At 48.7% G+C, this 17,218-nt stretch overlaps 1 protein-coding gene across 1 annotated transcript in view; it reads left to right on the top strand.

Moving 5' to 3' along the window:
* Positions 1–8,673: 8,673 nt before the first annotated feature.
* The window catches only part of ACOT11 (acyl-CoA thioesterase 11), a 53,316-nt gene continuing 44,771 nt past the window's right edge, over positions 8,674–17,218 (top strand). The window contains exon 1 of the mRNA XM_068239013.1: positions 8,674–8,731. The gene's annotated coding sequence lies outside the window, so the exon portion shown is untranslated. The remainder of the gene's footprint in view (positions 8,732–17,218) is intronic.

The raw sequence follows: 17,218 nt of genomic DNA on the forward strand, positions 1-17,218 counted from the left end.
CACGCGTACGTCGCGACACAGGGCAGGTGCCACTTACACGCGTACGCCGCGACACAGGGCAGGTGCCACGTACACGCGTACGCCGCGACACAGGGCAGGTGCCACGTACACCGCGACACAGGGCAGGTGCCACGTACACCGCGACACAGGGCAGGTGCCACGTACACCGCGACACAGGGCAGGTGCCACGTACACCGCGACACAGGGCAGGTGCCACGTACACCGCGACACAGGGCAGGTGCCACGTACAAGCGTACGTCCCGACACAGGGCAGGTGCCACGTACAAGCGTACGTCCCGACACAGGGCAGGTGCCACGTACACGCGTACGCCGCGACACAGGGCAGGTGCCACGTACGCCGCGACACAGGGCAGGTGCCGCGTACGCCGCGACACAGGGCAGGTGCCGCGTACGCCGCGACACAGGGCAGGTGCCGCGTACGCCGCGACACAGGGCAGGTGCCGCGTACGCCGCGACACAGGGCAGGTGCCGCGTACGCCGCGACACAGGGCAGGTGCCACGTACAAGCGTACGCCGCGACACAGGGCAGGTGCCACGTACAAGCGTACGTCCCGACACAGGGCAGGTGCCACGTACAAGCGTACGTCCCGACACAGGGCAGGTGCCACGTACAAGCGTACGTCCCGACACAGGGCAGGTGCCACGTACAAGCGTACGTCCCGACACAGGGCAGGTGCCACGTACAAGCGTACGCCGCGACACAGGGCATGTGCCACGTACACGCGTACGCCGCGACACAGGGCAGGTGCCACGTACACCGCGACACAGGGCAGGTGCCACGTACACGCGTACGCCGCGACACAGGGCAGGTGCCACGTACAAGCGTACGCCGCGACACAGGGCAGGTGCCACGTACAAGCGTACGTCCCGACACAGGGCAGGTGCCACGTACGCCGCGACACAGGGCAGGTGCCACGTACGCCGCGACACAGGGCAGGTGCCACGTACGCCGCGACACAGGGCAGGTGCCACGTACGCCGCGACACAGGGCAGGTGCCACGTACGCCGTGACACAGGGCAGGTGCCACGTACAAGCGTACGCCGCGACACAGGGCAGGTGCCACGTACAAGCGTACGCCGCGACACAGGGCAGGTGCCACGTACAAGCGTACGCCGCGACACAGGGCAGGTGCCACGTACAAGCGTACGCCGCGACACAGGGCAGGTGCCACGTACGAGCGTACGCCGCGACACAGGGCAGGTGCCACGTACGAGCGTACGCCGCGACACAGGGCAGGTGCCACGTACGAGCGTACGCCGCGACACAGGGCAGGTGCCACGTACGAGCGTACGCCGCGACACAGGGCAGGTGCCACGTACAAGCGTACGCCGCGACACAGGGCAGGTGCCACGTACAAGCGTACGCCGCGACACAGGGCAGGTGCCACGTACAAGCGTACGCCGCGACACAGGGCAGGTGCCACGTACAAGCGTACGCCGCGACACAGGGCAGGTGCCACGTACAAGCGTACGCCGCGACACAGGGCAGGTGCCACGTACAAGCGTACGCCGCGACACAGGGCAGGTGCCACGTACAAGCGTACGCCGCGACACAGGGCAGGTGCCACGTACAAGCGTACGCCGCGACACAGGGCAGGTGCCACGTACAAGCGTACGCCGCGACACAGGGCAGGTGCCACGTACAAGCGTACGCCGCGACACAGGGCAGGTGCCACGTACAAGCGTACGCCGCGACACAGGGCAGGTGCCACGTACAAGCGTACGCCGCGACACAGGGCAGGTGCCACGTACAAGCGTACGCCGCGACACAGGGCAGGTGCCACGTACAAGCGTACGCCGCGACACAGGGCAGGTGCCACGTACAAGCGTACGCCGCGACACTGGGCAGGTGCCACGTACAAGCGTACGTCGCGACACTGGGCAGGTGCCACGTACAAGCGTACGCCGCGACACAGGGCAGGTGCCACGTACAAGCGTACGCCGCGACAAAGGGCAGGTGCTACGTACAAGCGTACGCCGCGACAAAGGGCAGGTGCCACGTACAAGCGTACGTCGCGACACAAGGCAGGTGCCACGTACAAGCCGCGGCACAGGGAAGATACCACGTACATGCATACGCCGCGACACAGGGCAGGTGCCACGTACACGCTGCGGCACAGGGAAGATGCCACGTACACGCATACGCCACAGGGCAGATGCCACGTACACGAGTAAGCTGTGTTACTTGGTGGACTTTTACACAGAAATGTATGATGTATGCAGGAAGGAATGCTCACCATCCTGATATTTATATGTTGAATTAAAAAGGTATCTAAAGTGGAATCTCAGTAAATGAAGACAGCTGCTTGACAATAGTCCAGAGCGTGTTTCCTCTGTCCGGAGCTGCTGTTCTCCAGTGCAAGGCATAGACACGCCGCCACCATGTACTGTGTACTGAAGGGGCACAGCGCCATCTACTGGTAGTCTTCATCTGTTTAGGCTAAATTCACAGTAATCGCACATTATAAACATATAGTAAAACCTTGGATTGAGAGTAACTTGGTTTAACCACTTCCGGATTCTCGGAGCGTATATACACGCCCCTGAATCCAGAAGTGTATACCATGGAAACGGCCGCTCGTATGAGCGGCCGTTCCATGTCAGTTCCCGGAGGGTGTCTCCGTGAACACCCTGCGAGCCGATCGGCGGCTTGCAGGGTAAATGTAAACACACGGGGAAGATCTTCCCCGGTGTTTACATGTATACGGCGCTGCTGCGCAGCAGCGCCGTAGAGGAGATCGGTGATCCCCGGCCTCTGATTGGCCGGGGATCACCGGCATCTGATAGGCTAAAGCCTATCCCATCAGGCGCAGGACGGAAATCCGTCCTGCGCCGCTCACAGGGGGAGGGAGAGGGAGGGAAGGGGAAGGAGGCCAGGAAGCGCTGCGGAGGGGGGCTTTGAAGAGCCCCCCCCCCCCGCAAGCGCAAGCAGCCGGCGGCGATCAGACCCCCCCAGCAGGACATCCCCCTAGTGGGGAAAAAAGGGGGGAAGTCTGATCGGCCTGGCTGCTAGCTGATCGGTGCTGCGGGCTGGAGAGCCCACGCAGCACCGATCAGCAAAACATAGCGTGGTAGGGAAGTGGTTAAAGGCTCATTCACACTAGGGCCACATATAGACATCAGACCATAGTCTTTGGAAAATGAAAGATCACAGACCAATCTTACCACCCTTCCTGTAGTATAAGAGCCATACTCTACACAGTCTATTCTATGGAGCTGAACTCCACATCAGGAAAAAAATCTTTGCAAGATGCTGCACACACAGATGCTGTACAGACACAAAAGATCAGTATCTGCAAAAGATCTGTTCCTGCCAAAAATCCATTCCTGCAAATTGCAATGATAGTCTATGAGATCTGCAGATCATCATACACACATGATTTAACTGACATTCATCTGCAGATCTGCAAATCCATCCTGGTGGATCTGATCTGCAGATGAATGTCAGTTAAATCATGTGTGTATGATGATCTGCAGATCTCATAGACTATCATTGCAATTTGCAGGAATGGATTTTTGGCAGGAACAGATCTTTTGCAGATACTGATCTTTTGTGTCTGTACAGATCTGTGTGTGCAGCATCTTGCAAAGATTTTTTTCCTGGAGTGGAGTTCAGCTCCATAGAATAGACTGTGTAGAGTATGGCTCTCATACTACATGAAGGGTGGTAAGATTGGTCTGTGATCTTTCATTTTCCAAAGACTATGGTCTGATGTGTGTATGTGGCCTAGGAATCGCGAACCGCTAGCAATTAGGGCCCTTTTCCACTATAGCGTTTGCGATTTCTGAATCGCAAAATCGCAAACCGCTAGTGATTTTCCAAAGCGCTATGGTTTGCTTTTTAAAATAGGAATCGCGGTAGGTCATTTCCACTACCGCGATTCGTTTTTTACCTAATCGCGATCGCGCGGTGGAACGATTTGTTTGCCTGGATTTTGCAATGCAGTGCATAGCATAGCAAATTCGCGATCGCAAACGGGATATCGCCGCAAAATGTTGTACTTTTGCTGAATCGCAATCGCTAGCGTTCAGCGCGAGCGCTAGCGATTGCTAGTGGAAAAGGGGCCTACCGCTACCGTTTTGCAGGTGTGATTTTTCCGCGATAAACACGGAAAGAAATCACTGGACAAAGTAGCGTTTTGGGAGCTGTTCTATACATATATATATTTAGCGGTTCTATACATGCTAATCGCGATCGCTCCAGAATCGCCGGCAAACCGCTGCAGGTAACGGATTTGTGATTAGCGATAATCGCAAAACGCCCGCGATCATGGCAGTGAGAACACTGCCATAGACTAGAATAGGACTAGCATTTTTTTTTTTAAACGCTAGCGGTTTGCGAAAATTGCGCTATTCCTGCTTAGGTGTAAACAGAGCCTAAGAGAGCTTTACAATACAAGCAAACATATTTGAGAAATTTTGACTTGGTAAACAAGCAATGTCTTGATATACAAGCAAAAAAAAAAAAAAAACCAGCGTTCCCATTCATTGATCTCCCCTCTAACAGGCGGTGGCGAGAACACACTCATAAGTGGTTAAAGTGCAACTGAAGTGAGAGAGATGTGGAGGCTGCCATATTTATTTAGTTTTAAGCAATACCAGTTGCCTGGCTGCCTTGCTGATCCTCTGCCTCTAATACTATTAGCCACAGACCCTGAACAAGCATTCAGCAGATGAGGCGTTTAACATTATTGTCAGATCTGACAAGATGAGCTGCATTCTTGTTTCTGGTGTGATTCAGACACTATTATAGCCAAATAGATCAACAGGACAGCGAGGCATCTGGCATTGTTTAAAAGGAGATAAATATGGCCGCCACCATATCACACTCACTTTAGTTCACTTTAGTATCTGAATAACACCAGAAACAAGCATGTAGCTAGTCTTTTTTAAAGTCTGAAACACCTGATCTGCTGCATGCTTGTTCAGGGGCTATGGCTAATAATATTAGAGGCAGAGGATCAGCAGGGCTGCCAGGCAACTGGTATTGCTTAAAAGGAAATAAACATGGCAGCCTTCATATACCTCTCTCTTCAGTTCCCCTTTAAAGCAGAACTGTAGATTCAAATTAAACACATTGTTTCACTTACCTGGGGCTTTCCCAAGCCCCCAGCAGCCGTCCTGTGCCGCTCCTCGACGAGCCTCCGTTCTCCCGCCGCTTTCAGTTTTGCCACCGGGCCACGCGTATCCTTTCTTCGCGTTCCCCACTATTGCAGAGGGGAACGCGAAGAAAGGATACGCTTGGCAGGCTGCGCTGGCCTCGACTTACAAGTCGAGGTACAGAACGGAGCGGCGGCGGGAGAACGGAGACTTGTGAAGACTCGGCACGGGACGGGACAGCTGCTGGGGGCTTGGGAAAGCCCCAGGTAAGTGAACCAATGTGTTTAATTTGAATCTACAGTTCCGCTTTAAAGGGGAACTGAAGAGAGAGGTATATGAAGGCTGCCATGTTTATTTCCTTTTAAGCAATACCAGTTGCCTGGCAGCCCTGCTGATCCTCTGCCTCTAATATTATTAGCCATAGCCCCTGAACAAGCATGCAGCAGATCAGGTGTTTCAGACTTTAAAAAAGACTAGCTACATGCTTGTTTCTGGTGTTATTCAGATACTACTGCAGAAAAATAGACCAGCAGAGCTGCCAGGCAACTGGTATTGATTAAAAGGAAATAAATATGGCAGCCTCCGTATACCTCTTACTTCAGTTCCCCTTTAAGGGACAGCAAATGTGGGAAGTTTATGGACTATGACCTAAGCTGTCTCTCATCATCAGCGTTGGCGCTATTCCAACTCCACCCTCCACCCAGCTCCAACCTATCAGAGCAGAAAGCATTGATTTGGCACATAAATGTAATAAAAATGATAACCATTCCCATCATTTCAGATGTAATTGATCCACAAAACAGATTAAGGCCTGGTGCACACCAAAACCCGCTAGCAGATCCACAAAATGCTAGCAGATTTTGAAACGCTTTTTCTTATTTTTCTGTAGCGTTTCAGCTAGCATTTTGCGGTTTTGTAAAGCGTTTTTGGTGTAGTAGATTTCATATATTGTTACAGTAAAGCTGTTACTGAACAGCTTCTGTAACAAAAACGCCGGCAAAACCGCTCTGAAGGGCCGTTTTTCAGAGCGGTTTGCGTTTTTCCTATACTTAACATTGAGGCAGAAATGCATCCATAATCCAAAAAATGCCTCACCCCGGGAGTATGCGTTTCAGCAAAACGCCTCCCGCTCTGGTGTGAACCACCCCATTGAGATACATTGACCAAGCGTATCCGCGGCTGCAGAAACGCTGAAAAAGCCGCTCGGTGTGCACCAGCCCTGATAAAACGATTGACAAATTGGTCATTTGTAGTCGATTGGTACCATCAACACTATCCAATCAATCACATGGTTGATTGTTCAGTAAAAATGCATAGTCAATAAGCATCTTTAAATACATTAATTACTGGGATCAATAAAAGTGTGTGTATGTGGTAGAAGGTTGCTGTTTGTCAGGGGGCGGCTGGTGATAGTAAAATGGGCCAAGTTTTTGCATTTCACATGTGAGGTCATTAAAGGATACCCGAGGTGACATGTGACATGATGAGATAGACATGGGTATGCCCCCTCCAGGCTGATTGCTCCCTCGTCGTCCTCCCGTGCCGCCTTGATCCTCCCCAACATGCCCCAGAAAGTCCTCAGGACCAGGGCACGCTACACACTCCCATCTCGCTCCTGGTCACGATCCATCTGAAAATGGCTCCTGCGAATAATGGCGCACGGTGTTGCCGCTAATCCGTTTGCCGCTTATCGCTATTTAACGTTAAAGCCTTATTGTTATTTAACGATAAAGCCATTGTTATTTAGAGTTAAAGCCTTATTGTTATTTAGCGTTAAAGCCTTATTGTTATTTAGCGTTAACACACAGAACCCTCTCTGTACCTATCCCTAACCCCTAAACCCCCCCTGGTGGTGCCTAACCCTAACCACCCCCCTGGTGGTGCCTAACCCTAAGACCCCCCCCTAATGGTGCCTAACCCTAAGACCCCCTGGTGGTGCCTAACCCTAAGACCCCCCTGGTGGTGCCTAACCCTAAGACCCCCCCTAATGGTGCCTAACCCTAAGACCCCCCTGGTGGTGCCTAACCCTAAGACCCCCTGGTGGTGCCTAACCCTAAGACCCCCCTGATGGTGCCTAACCCTAAGACTCCCTCCCCCCCAAGTGGTGCCTAACCTTGACAGTGTTACATTAAATACATTCACCGTTTTGCAGTTAAATAACGTCTGCTGTTTGGCTTATGTAGGGCGCTATTGATAAATAACGTTACTGTGCACAATAACGTCTACTGTTTGGCAAATGAATGGCGCAATTGATAAATAACGTTAGTGTGTGCCGGTTTCCTTCTTTTTTCCCTGTGCGCCATTATTATGCAGTACTAACGATAAATAGCGATAAGCGTATTAAATGCGGCGCCATTTGTATGCATAGGCACTGTGCGCCATTAGTCACTGATCCGAGGTGGGAGGGAGCGTGCTCAACTGGACTGCGCCGACTGGACGACTTACCGGGGCCAGTTGCGTGCGAACCAGGCAGCACAGAAGGACGTAGAGGGAGCAATCAAGCCAGAGAGCACTGGAGGAAGCCCCTGGTATGTATACATTTTTTTGTTTGGCCCCATCTCAGGTACACTTTAAATTGGGAGTTTGGACCTTATGGGGCCTCACAACAATTTAGGGCTGGGTCATTGTTACCTTGTTTCTTGAATAGAATTAAATGTTCAAAATGGAAAAAGAGGACTCAAGTTCTTCATATTAATGTTTGGGTTTTATTTTCTGCTACGGTATATACATTTTTTTGTTGATTAACCGAATGGTTTACTGTGGCCAGGGCAGTATCTACATTGTACCCAGGGGGAGGCTGTAAAAATTGTGCCCCTTTTCCCCCCACCACCCGTGGATTACTGAACCCTTACTCTTTAGGGACAGTCACACAGCCACAGGTCACAAGTAGAGCTGCCGGTACTTATCCGTTAGCCGGGCGCATCCTCTAGGTGGCGACAAAACTCCACCAGAGTTGCATCTTTCCCTACTATCCATGTCGGCCTGGAGGGGGAATAGTAATTAGCGCCACCTGCCGGATGCGCCCGGCTAACGGATAAGTACCGAGCTGCCTACTTACTAGTGACCAGCCGCTCATCCAGGAGGAAGCAGGACCAGGAAATCACACAGGTAAATAGAGCCCGGAAAGCAAACTCCTCCATGGGCGCCGCGCACTGACAGCCTGCAGTACCGCTACAGGACATCAGGTGTCATCACGCGGTGGTGACGGGATGATAACTTGACGTCAGACGCAGGCAGCCCAGGAGGAGTCAAGGAAGGTGATAGCGCTAGTAATCTTCTTTCATTTGGCTGCACCGCGTGTCACCAGCTCCCTAGCGGTTATGTCTTTCTGCCTGCACCCTTGCCAGTCTGCGCCCAGGACTGTCCAAGAAACGGCCCCGACTTTGGCTGGAGGAAGATTTTTCAGCTGCAATACCCACATTTCACCAGCAGAGTGCGCTGCTTGAGCAAAGTTTGTTCTTGGACCTTCTCCACTGTACACAGACCATGTGTTACCAATGCAAATATTCCCAGACACTCCTGCTGCTGCCTGAATTGCCTCACTGCAAGAAAGACGTCCAGTAAAGTGACTTGTTATAAAGCTCTAGGTTTCTGGGACTGAGCAGTGAAGGTAGGTAACAGGCTGAGATGTTATAGAACTTACCATAGTGACTGTATCCCTTGTCTGTTTGGTTTCTCACTATCTTCCAGAAGTGAATTCTAGACATGGAACTGTCATTTCCTTTTTAACTGTGAGATTTAAAAAAAAAAAAAAGTGCAAACGTTAGATACTTACTTTCTTTAGTAGAGGGAGGCCTCTGGATATTGTAGGATCAAGACAGTGGCGAAAAGTCGCATTGTGTGTTAGGAGTGGGGTACGAAGCATGCCGTGCATTGAAACGGCCATTGTAAACGCTTATGTTGTCCAGTAAACGCACAGCATGTTGCATATTATGTTGTGTACAGTGGTTACGTAGGCCTGATAACTGAAACTAAACCGACGGGAAAATTCGTTTCACTTACCTGGGCTTCTACCAGCCCCCTGCAGCCGTCCTGTGCCCTCGCTGGTCCTCAGTAGGGATGGCCAAAGATATGAAAATTCTTCCGAGTTGATGCAAATGTATGCAACTTTTATGCAAATATGCGGTTTTAAAATGGACTAATCAATTTAAACCCAGGTTCAAATTGATTGGTCCTTTTTCAAGCTGCATACATTTGCATAAAAATTTGCATAATTTCAGAAGTATTTGCATCTTAGTGATCATCCCTAGTCCTCGGTGATTCTCCGTTTCCCCGCCTTGGGTTAGTTTCGTTTTTGCCGACTGGGAGCCGGCGGGCCACTGTGCAGCCCTGGCCACGCGTATCCTTCGCGTCCCGACCTATTGCGGCACATTTTAAATCGCGGCAGCACTGTGTTCAGCAATTCCTGGGGCGTTTTAGTTCGCGATTTCCTGACCCTCAGTAGCGATATGCAGTAAACTGTACTGCGTTTCCGATTTGCAATTCATTTAAAAAAAAAAAGAAATTAAAACTTTATTATACTTACCAGGCATCCTACTTCCGTCCGTAGCTCCTCCCCTGAAGGAAGAGGTCATGGGTGCTTCTCTAGGACCAATCAGAGAAACGCCTGTGACCTCTTCCTTTAGGGGGCGGAGCTATGGACGGAAGACGGAAATCAAGACACCAGGTAACTATTTTAAAGTTTTATTTAAAACACGATCGCTCGGCCCTCCTAAGCGATGCATAATCGCTTTGATAAGTAATTTATGGAGCGCATATATACTTAGCATTGAGCGCAAACATGCCGCATGTCCTGCACTTGCGATTACCTCTAATCGCAATCGCACTAATGGGTCTCCCCCCCACTTACATTGCCAAAGCGTTCTTCGTTTTTGGAAACGCTCGTCATCGTTGGCGATCCCAAAAAGGCTCTAGTGGGTTCCTACCCTAAATCAATTTTTTTTCTTAGTTCATGTGCTTTAAAGAGACTCGGATGTCTCCAAAAAATGAGATTTTTACTTTAAAAACCTCATTAACATTATTGCCCCTCTTAAATCGCTGCATCCCCGCGGCTGAAAACACCTTAAATCACCCCTAACTCGCCCGGCAAAATCCACAATTTTCTTGGTCGTGGATTTTGCTGCTGCCTCCTAATGCGTCAATCGGCGCTGATCTCCGCCTCTCCCCCGCCCCTCTCAGTGAAGGAAGACTGAAAGGGACGGGGAGAGGCGGCGATCTGCGCTGATTGACGTGCATAGAGGCGGAGCTGCAGCCAAATGCTCTGCCTCTAAGCGGAAGGAGCCCGCGATGTACCCCAGAGAGTTTGAGGTGATTTAGGGTGTTTTCAGCCGCGGGGATGCAGCGTTTTAAAGGAGAACTGTAGTGAGTGGGATATGGAGGCTGCCATATTTATTTCCTTTTAAGCAATACTAGTTGCCTGGCTGTCCTGCTGAGCTTTTTGGCTGAAGTAGTGGCTGAATCACACCAGAAACAAGCATGCAGCTAATCTTGTCAGATCTGTCAAAATTGTCAGAAAAACCTGATCTGCTGCATGCTTGTTCAGGGGCTATGGCTGAAAGTATTAGAGGCAGAGGATCAGCAGGGCAGCCAGGTAACTGGTATTGCTTAAATGGAAATAAATATGGCAGCCTCCACACACCTCTCTACAGTTGAGGGGCAATAATGTTAATGAGGTTTTTAAAAGAAAAACCTCATTGTTTGGAGACTTCTGAGTCTCTTTAATGGTGAATATTGCAAGTCCAACCCCCCCCCCCCCCTCCCTGCCACTAGCTAGGTAGTAACTAATTTGTTAGGGAAATCCAACTGCAAAACAAGGTAAAGGCACAGATAAATGTCACACGCTCTGGACATCAGCCTTGTATACAACTGTGTGACTTGAAATTTAAAGAACAACTGAAGTGAGAGGGATATGTAACAGTGTTGCCAACTCATCCCTTTAATTACTGACACATCTAAGTTATACAGGTTCTGGGGCTATTTGCACATAATTAGTGCCTTAACTGCAGCTACCTAGCCACAAAACCTGTATAATTCATATGTGTCAGTAATTAAAGGGATGAGTTGGCAACACTGACATGTAAGCTGCTTATTTCATTTTGAACAATACCAGTTGCCTGGCAGCCCTGCTGATCTATTTGGCTGCAGTAGTGTCTGAATCACACCAGAAACAAGCATGCAGCTACCCTTGTCAGATCTGACAATAATGTCAGAAACACCTGATGTGTTGCATGCTTGTTCAGCATGCAGAACAATGCGTGGTGCAAAAATCTGCAGCATCAGAACGGACTACGAAAAATGCATTCAGTGGAAACTACTCCATTGATATTGCATTGGTGTCAGTACTAATGGGAGTTTTCGCAATGTAAATTTGCACTCATTGGAAACTGTCCCAGAGACACAGACAACATGTGGTCTCAGTTACTGATGTCACAGACTGCTCAGTGACTCACACAGGCCTGACAGACCGCTCCCTCCTCTGCCCCAGACAACTAAGAGGGACCACTTCCTTCCTGTTTACTTCTGTGCTAAAGGGAGTGCCTCCTGGTGGGCAGACAGTACTGGGCTTTCTAATCAGAAACCCAGCATTGCTTTGCAATGTGAGTATCATGGCAGCATCTTCTATGAAATTTTTATTCCCAAACTGAACCTTTAACACACAAACATAAATAAATCACACAGCTCCCAACTGTCCCAACTTTCTTAGGGACAGTCCCTCTTTGGGCACCCTGTCCCTCTTTCTTCCTCATTTGTCCCTTTTTCAGGACTGATGTGCAGATCTGTGTAAATATATGTATTTTTCTACTGAAAAATGTGTTTAACTGATGTACTTCTTATTTTCATATGTTGATATGAAGAAAAATGAACCAGGATAGAAAGGACCAGTGTGATTTGAATGATAAAACATATTTTTCCTATGAAATCTTTATGGTATGCGTGACTAGGGGTGTGGTCGGGACGTGATCAGGGGTGTGGCAGGGGCGTGGCTTAAGCATCCCTCTTTCTCATCTCAAAAAGTTGGGAGGTGTGAAATCAAATACCCGTCTCCTAATTCCAAAATAAAAAAACAGCTTGGCAGAAAGAAGAGAGAGTTCCTTGAAAGCTGTGGTGCTGGTGAGTTTCTTCTGCTGTGTCTCTGTAAACGTCACTCTGTGTCTCCTCCTCCCTACTTCTCGCCCCGTGACTGGCAGTGACTTGCTGTGATGGTATAACCAATATGCAGCCGGGTGACCACCAGTCGCTGAGTCGGCACAGAATGTCTACAAGGAACTATCAGACTATCAGACAATGACCTCAAGTGACCTCTGCAGACTTCTCAGAAAGAGGAACTTCATTCAAGCCCTGTACTCTGTATGATGTATAACCAAACACAGTCAGGCACAGGAGCCCTGGACTCTGCATATTATATAGACAGAAGCCCTACACTCTGCATATCATACAGACAGGAGCCCTGCACTCTGCATGTCATATAGACATTAGACCTACAACCTGCATGGGATATAGACAGGAGCCCTGCATTCTGAATATTGTGTAGACGAGTGCCCTCCATATCATATAGAGAGGAACTCTGCATACCATATAGACAGGAGCCCTGCACTCTGCGTATCATATAGACAGGAGTCCTGCACTCTACGTATCATATAGACGAGAGCCCTGCACCCTGCGTATTATATAGACAGGAGCTCTGCACACTATATAGAGCCCTTCACCCTGCTTTTCACATAGAAAAGTGGGCTGCACTCTCCATATCCTAAAGACAGGAGCTCTGTACCCTGCATACCATATAGACGGGAGCCATGCATACCATATAGACGGGAGCCCTGCACCCTGCATATCATATAGACATTATCCTGCACCCTGCAAAGATGGGAGCCCTAGATATTATATAGATAGGAGTCTTGCACACTGAATATAATATAGCTAGGAGCCCTGGACACTAAAAAAAATATATAAACAGGAGCCCTGCACCCTGCATATCATAATCAGGAGCCCTGCACATTCCATATGATATAGACAGAAGCCCTACAACCTGCATATCATAAAGGTAAGAGCCCTGCACCCTGCACATTATATAGGCAGGAGTCCTGCACATCATATAGATAGGAGCCCTGCACCCTGCACATCATATAGGCAAGAGCCCAGCACCCTGCTCGTCATATAGGCAGGAGCCCTGCCCCCTGCATATCATATAGGCAGGAGCCCTGCACCCTGAATATCATATAGGCAGCAGCCCTGAACCATGCATATCATATATGCAGGAGCCCTGCACACTGCATATCATATAGACAGAAACCATGCAGGTCATAGACAGGAGCCCTGCACCTAGCATATCTTTTCTACAGAAGCCCTGCACCCTGCATATTATATATACACAATAATTCTGCACCCTGCATGCCATATAGACAAGAGCCCTGCATGCTGCATATCATATACACAGAATCCCTGCACCCTACAAAGATGGGAGCCCTGGATATTATATAGGTAGGAGCTTTGCTCACTGAATATAATATAGCTAGGAGCCCTGCAGACTCCATACTATATACAGTAAATGGGAGCCCTGCACCCTGCCTATCATATATCTGGAAGGCTGCAATCCAGTCTGCTTTCACCTCCAGCTGACAGCCACTCTCCACACATGGAAAAACAGCTCAGAGTATTACCCAGAATCCTCAGCCACTCCCAGCACAGAGCCAAACTTTATTTAAAGGGGCAATGCAGTCAGAACAAACTGCTGAACTCTCTCTATCTCTCTGGGCTAGTGCACATCAAAATCGCAATAAGAATCGCTAGCGCTTTGAGATTTGCTGTTGCAATTTTGTAAAGAAGTTTTCAGAGAGATAGATTTTTGAATGAATGATCGTTTTTGCACTTTCATTCCAGATGAATCGCTCCACAAAATGCTACATGCAGCACATTGCAAATTTAAAAAAAATCACAACACTGCTGTGGGAACACCCTCATAGGGTAACATTAGCCAAGCGCTTTTCAAAGCGCTCAGAAACGCTCTTGGTGTGCACCAGCCCTTAAGATGGCCACTAATGGTCCAACTTCTAGTGAAAAATCTTTCGAGCGATCAGAAATTCTGATACGGATTGGTTGTAAATAATCTTTGTTGATGGGCACAATCGATTATGAACAATTACAAAAACAATCGTCCGATTTAATTTTCGTCTAACCAAAATTTGGATTTTCTTGTTGGTTGTGATAGATAGGAAGCAAAGATTGGTTAGTTGATGGTGTAGTGAACGATTTCACTTCTAATCAGAATTATGATTGCTCGATCGATTTGTTTCGCTAGAAATTGGATAATTAGTGTCCACCTTTAGGCTACTCTAAGGGCTGGAACCCACAGGAGCGCTTTTGGCAGCGTTTTGGCAGCACTGTGATACGCTAGCAGTTTGCCAAAACGCTGGGCTAATATTAATGGATGGGGCAACTTCCACAGGAGCGTTTGCGTTTCTCAGAAACGCAAACGCAGGACCTGCAGCATTTTGGGAGCGTTAGCGTTTCAATGTAAAGTATTGAACCGCTAGCAGAAACGCTCAGCAAAACCTAAACTGAGCGGTTTTGCTAGCGTTTTGCGGTTCAGCACACTGTAACAAAATGAAAAATAATTCACAGGACCAATTAGGATAAAAACGCAAAACGCTACGCACCTGCTGGGCAAAAAAATACAATGTTGCAAAACACGACCAAAAACGCGCATGAATCCGCTTGCAAACCGCTCAGACAAAACGCTAGCGGTTGCGTTTTGCGTTTGCGGATTTCAGTGGGTTCCAGGCCTCACAGGGGCTTTACTGGCATGTCCAAGATACACACAGGTGAAAATGAAAAATGTGAATATTGTGCCATAGTCTATTTCAGTAACTCAACTTAAAATGTGAAACTAATATATGAAATAGGAACCCTTTGCAGGTGTCTTGGATGATTTAGCTGATTAGAGTCTGACACTTTGAGGCTTCGTTCACATCTAAAATCGTAATCGCAAGCGTTTTGCAATTTTGTGTGAAGATTTTTTTCCCCTCCAGGCGCTCCACTGCGCCCTGCGATTTTGGTAAAAACGCTTTTCCAATCGCTTTTCCAGTACGCAAGTCATGAAGTGAACTCTTTGACCCGGAAAAGAATAAATACAATGTATTTATTCTTAAAAACGCAAATGCAATCGCTCCACAAAGCGATTTTGTGAGCGTTTGTGGTTTTCCTATACCTTCCATTGAGGCACAATCGCCTCAAAAATGGTACAGGCAGCGCTTTGCTGAGCGGAACGGAAACTAACCGCTCAGGTGTGAACTTTCTCATAGCGAGTAATTGCACAAGCATTTTTAGGGCGATTTTGAAAATCGCCTGCGTTTAAAAAAAAAAGGCCAAAATCGTCCTTAGTGTGAACGGGCCCTGAGCCTAGAATATTGAACATTTTCACAATATTCTAATGGCCTGAGATTTTGATTTTGGGGTTCTCATGAGCTGTAAGGCATAACCATCAGGTGGCATTCACAGTGGGACGTTATGGTCGAACGTTAGAAAGACTTATAACGCAGCTTACCGCACTGCAATGCTAATCCTACGGGCCATTCACTGTGCGACGTTAAAGTCGCGTTAAAAAAATGTTGCGTTGTGGTTACTCACTGCTTGCAGTGCGTTACCTCTTAATGCAGACACATTGCGACTTTACCGACACATTAAAACACAGCGTCCCACTGTGAATACAGCCTCAAAGTTATAACAAATATTTTGCTGAGCGAAGAGAGACCCGATATTATATATTTTGTTAAAAGGTTCATTAGTTGTACAACCAGAAGACATGTTTTTCTGTCTGTTTTGATTCATAGCGTTAAAGTAAACTAGAGCTTGTATAAATAAACAGTTTATAATAAAACGTTCATCCAGCCCCATATGGCTCCCACGCCGCTGTCCTCCGCTGCCCGCAGCTCCAGTACCGGGTCCCCGCACTTCCGTCAGTCGGGCCAATCTGCGCATGAGAAGTGCGCCCTCTACGAGATACTCAAAGAGCGCACTTCACTTACGTCAGACTGGCTCCGACTGACGGAAGTTACGGGACCAGGTACCGGAGCTGCGGGAAGACAGAGGACGGAGGCATGGAAGCGATCAGAGCGGATGGGGCTGGAGGAAGTCCCAGGTATGTATAAAACATTTTATTTATACCAGCTCTGGTATACTTCAAGGATTTGTTCACATTATAAATCGCCAGCGCTATCGCAAGCACTGAGCAATTTATAGGGCTATTTTTGAAGCACTTTTTTAAGCACTTTTGTGCAGCCATGACTGACATCAGTCAGAAAGTGAACTCTTTGACCCGGAATTTAATAAATACAATGTATTTATTTATGAAAGTGCTCTGGAAATTGTAATTCAAAGCGTGTTTTCAAACGCCTTGCGATTTCTCTAAACTTTCTATTGAATCGCAAACGCTCAGAAAATGGTGCAGGAGCCGCGTTTTTGCGATTGGATAGAAAGCTCATCGCTCGTGTGAGAAAAAAAAGAGAAATCGCTCTAAGGGCCCTTTTCCACTAGGGCGTTTGCGACTGCTTAATCGCAAAACCGCCAACCGCTAGTGATTTTAAAATCGCTACGGTTTGCTTTTTAACATAGGAATCGCGGTAGGTAATTTCCACTACCGCGATTTGTTTTTTACTTGATCGCGATCGCGCCGCGGAGCGATTTTTGCCGAGATTTTGCTATGCAGTGCATAGCATAGCAAAATCGCGGCCGCAAACGGCGGGAAATCGCCGGTAAATTTTTAGCTTTTTCGATTCAGCAATCGCTAGCGTTCAGCGTGAACGCTAGCGACTGCTAGTGGATGTGATCAAGCCCTTAGCAGCTTCTATAAGTGGAGTGCAGTGCGGCTGCTCAGTCACTCTGTACAATCCTGCCCTCCGTTTATATAAAGAGCACAGAGCTGAGTCCTGTACAGAAGGGGGCTCTGGGGTAGGGGGTCTGGCTGTGAGTTGAGGGGGTCTCTGGGGCAGCCGAGGGGGGCTGGCTGTGAGGGGGTCTCTGGGCCAACCGGAGGGGCAGATCATGCCTGGCTCTGTATCCCCTTCTGGCTGCAGCTGCTGCCCCTTTAAGGATTGTTCCGCCC

This window comes from Hyperolius riggenbachi, chromosome 6 (genome assembly GCF_040937935.1).
Source record: "Hyperolius riggenbachi isolate aHypRig1 chromosome 6, aHypRig1.pri, whole genome shotgun sequence".
In the NCBI taxonomy this organism is placed as follows: Eukaryota; Metazoa; Chordata; class Amphibia; order Anura; family Hyperoliidae; genus Hyperolius; species Hyperolius riggenbachi.